The sequence below is a fragment of the Lissotriton helveticus genome, chromosome 8, assembly GCF_964261635.1.
Source record: "Lissotriton helveticus chromosome 8, aLisHel1.1, whole genome shotgun sequence".
NCBI lineage: Eukaryota > Metazoa > Chordata > Amphibia > Caudata > Salamandridae > Lissotriton > Lissotriton helveticus.
This window is the reverse complement of record NC_136069.1, coordinates 51,629,537-51,633,610: the sequence shown is the minus strand read 5'-3', so window position 1 is coordinate 51,633,610 and position 4,074 is coordinate 51,629,537.

The following is a 4,074-nucleotide window of genomic DNA, read 5'->3' as shown; positions in this document are numbered from 1 at the left end:
CCGGGCGTCCGGGGCACCCATCTCCAGGAGGCCAACGGGATGGCAAAGTACCCGGGAAGGGCTCCACGGGTCCCGGGCAGCATTCCCCCGGGCGTCCGGGGCTCCCACCTCCAGGCCGACGGCATGTCACAGTGCCCAGGACGGGCTCCATGGGCCCCGGACAGCCCTCCCCCCGGGCGTTCGGGGCACATATCTCCAGGAGGCCAACGGCGTTGCAAAGTACCCGGAAAGGACTCCACGGGTACCGGGCAGTCCTCCCCCGGGCGTCCGGGGCACCCATCTCCTTGAGGCAAACGGCATTGGCAAAGTACCCGGGAGGGGCTCCACGGGTCCCGGGCAGGCCTCCCCCGGGCGTCCAGGGCACCCACCTCCAGGCCGACGGCATGTAAAAGTGCCCAGGACGGGCTCCATGGGTCCCGGGCAGCCCACCCCCGGGCATCTGGGGCACCCATCTCCAGGAGGCCAACGGCGTTGAAAAGTACCCGGGAAGGGCTCCACGGGTACCGGGCAGTCCTCCCCCGGGCGTCCGGGGGCTCCCTTCTCCAGGCCGACGGCATGGTTCAATGCCCAGGACGGGACGTCAAGTGGCCAGGACGGGCTCCATGCGTCCCGGGCATTCGTCCCGGGACGGGGACGGGGTGGGGAAGAGTCCAGGCGGCTTCACCTCCATGCCCAGCCATCTGGTCGCCCAGATTCCCTCGGCCATCTGGTCGCCCGGATCCCCTCGGGCATCTGGTCGCCCGCAACGCTTTCCTATGGGGGGGACCAGATGGCCGAACTTCCCTGGAAGTCTTAATGAGGTGCCATTCGCCTCCCGGATCCCAGCGAGGGCTCCATGAGGTCGGGTTCTTTCACGCCTTGGGTCCCCTCTGTCACCTCGCGTGCACAGATTGCAAGAAAGGGGGGTAATTTGCCTCCGGATTACTATGTGGCAGGGTATGCCCGGACACCCCACCAGGGTTGGTGGTTCTCTGCCATGGGGACCAGATGGGATATGCCTGGGCAACACCTCCCTAGGCCACCCGGAGCTTCCTTCCTCCAGGCCAACTGCATGTCAAATTGCCCAGGACGGGCTCCATGGCTCTTGGGCAGTCGTCCCCCGGGCGTCCGGTGCTCCATCCAGGCCGACGGCATGGCAGAGTGCCCGGGACAGGCTCCATGCGTCCCGGGCCTTCGCCCCCCCCCCCGGGCGTCCGGGGCTCCATCCAGGCTGACGGCATGGCAGAGTGCCCGGGACGGGCTCCACGGGCCCCAGGCGTCTGGGGCTCCCTTCCCCGGGCCAGCGGCATGTCAGAGTGCCCAGGACGGGCTCCACGGGCCCCGGTCATCCGGGGCACCCTTCCCCGGGCCAGCGGCATGTCAGAGTGCCCAGGACCAGTTCCACGGGTCCCGGGCAGTCCTTCCCCGGGCGTCCGGGGCTCCCTTCCCCGGGCCAAAGCATTTCAGAGTGCCCAGGACGGGCTCCACGGGTTCCGGGCGTCCAGGTCTCCCTTCCCTGGGCCAACGGCTTGTCAGAGTGCCCAGGACGGGCTCCACGGGCCCCGGGCGTCCGGGGCACCCTTCCCCGGGCCAGCGGCATGTCAGAGTGCCCAGGACGAGTTCCACGGGTCCCGGACAGTCCTCCCCCCCGGGTGTCCGGGGCTCCCTTCCCCGGGCCAAAGCATTTCAGAGTGCCCAGGACGGGCTCCACGGGTCCCGGACGTCCGGGGCTCCCTTCCCCGGGCCAACGGCATACAGGAGTGCCCAGGACGGGCTCCACGGGTCCCGGATGTCCGGGGCTCCCTTCCCCGGGCCAACGGCATACAGGAGTGCCCAGGACGGGCTCCACAGGTCCCGGTCGTCTGGGGCTCCCTTCCCCGGGCCAACGGCTTGTCAGAGTGCCAAGGACGGGCTCCACGGGTCCCGGTCGTCTGGGGTCCCTCCCCCGGGCCAACAGCAGGTCAGAGTGCCCAGGACGGGCTCCACGGGTCCCGGGCAGCCCACCCCCCGGGCGTTCGGGGCACCCATCTCCAGGAGGCCAACGGCGTTGCAAAGTACCCGGGAAGGGCTCCACGGGTACCGGGCAGTCCTCCCCCGGGCGTCCGGGGCTCCCTTCTCCAGGCCAACGGCATGGTTCAATGCCCAGGACGGGCTCCATGTGTCCCAGACAGACCTCCCCCGGGCGTCCGGGGCACCCATCTCCAGGCCAACGGCATGGCTCAATGCCCAGGACGGGCTCCATGGGTCCGGGGAGGCGTCCCATGCGCCTCCGGGCTTGGGAGCCCCGGCTGGGTCCAGGGGCCCGGGCGGGCCCCGGGTGGGGTGCTCCGGCCCTGGTCCCTGTCTTCCAGCCTACCGCACTGCCAAGGGCCTAGGAATGGGTTCCGTTGTTCCCGGGGAGCCTCCCCTTGCTTGGCTGGGTTCAGGAGCAGTGGCTAGGGCCCCTGAGGGCCCGGGGAGGGCGGCCTCCCCACCCCGGGCTCTGTCCTTGGTCCTGCTGCGTGGCAGGGTGCCCGGGACGGGGTCCGGAGGGACCAGGGAGGCGTCCCATGCACCTCCGGGCTTGGGAGCCCCGGCTGCGTCCAGGGGCCCGGCCGGGCCCCGGGTCGGGTGCTCCGGCCCTGGGCCCTGTCTCCCAGCCTGCCGCACTGCCAAGGGCCCGGGAAGGGGTTCCGATGTGCCCGGGGAGCCTCCCCTTGCTTGGCTGGGTTCAGGAGCAGTGGCTAGGGCCCCTGAGGGCCCGGGGAGGGCGGCCTCCCCACCCCGGGCTCTGTCCTTGGTCCTGCTGCGTGGCAGGGTGCCCGGGACGGGGTCCGGAGGGACCGGGGAGGCGTCCCATGCACCTCCGGGCTTGGGAGCCCCGGCTGCGTCCAGGGGCCCGGCCGGGCCCCGGGTCGGGTGCTCCGGCCCTGGGCCCTGTCTCCCAGCCTGCCGCACTGCCAAGGGCCCGGGAAGGGGTTCCGATGTGCCCGGGGAGCCTCCCCTTGCTTGGCTGGGTTCAGGAGCAGTGGCTAGGGCCCCTGAGGGCCCGGGGAGGGCGGCCTCCCCACCCCGGGCTCTGTCCTTGGTCCTGCTGCGTGGCAGGGTGCCCGGGACGGGGTCCGGAGGGACCGGGGAGGCGTCCCATGCGCCTCCGGGCTAGGGAGCCCCGGCTGGGTCCAGGGGCCCGGGCGGGCCCCGGGTCGGGTGCTCCGGCCCTGGGCCCTGTCTCCCAGCCTGCCGCACGGCCAAGGGCCCGGGAAGGGGTTCCGATGTGCCCGGGGAGCCTCCCCTTGCTTGGCTGGGTTCAGGAGCAGTGGCTAGGGCCCCTGAGGGCCCGGGGAGGGCGGCCTCCCCACCCCGGGCTCTGTCCTTGGTCCTGCTGCGTGGCAGGGTGCCCGGGACGGGGTCCGGAGGGACCGGGGAGGCGTCCCATGCGCCTCCGGGCTTGGGAGCCCCGGCTGGGTCCAGGGGCCCGGGCGGGCCCCGGGTCGGGTGCTCAGGCCCTGGGCCCTGTCTCCCAGCCTGCCGCACGGCCAAGGGCCCGGGAAGGGGTTCCGATGTGCCCGGGGAGCCTCCCCTTGCTTGGCTGGGTTCAGGAGCAGTGGCTAGGGCCCCTGAGGGCCCGGGGAGGGCGGCCTCCCCACCCCGGGCTCTGTCCTTGGTCCTGCTGCGTGGCAGGGTGCCCGGGACGGGGTCCGGAGGGACCGGGGAGGCGTCCCATGCGCCTCCGGGCTTGGGAGCCCCGGCTGGGTCCAGGGGCCCGGGCGGGCCCCGGGTCGGGTGCTCAGGCCCTGGGCCCTGTCTCCCAGCCTGCCGCACTGCCAAGGGCCCGGAAAGGGGTTCCGATGTGCCCGGGGAGCCTCCCCTTGCTTGTCTGTGTTCAGGAGCTCCATCCGGGGCCCCTGAGGGCCCCGGGGAGGGTGGCCTCCCCACCCCGGGCTCCGTCCTGGGTCCTGCCGTGGGGCAGGGTGCCCGGGACGGGGTCCGGCGGGCCCGGGGATGCTTCCCCTGTGCCTCCGGGCCTGGGAGCCCCGGCTGGGTCCAGGGGCCCGGTCGGGGCCCCGGGTCGGGCGCTCCGGCCCTGGGCCCGGTCCCCCGGGCTGCCGCTCCACC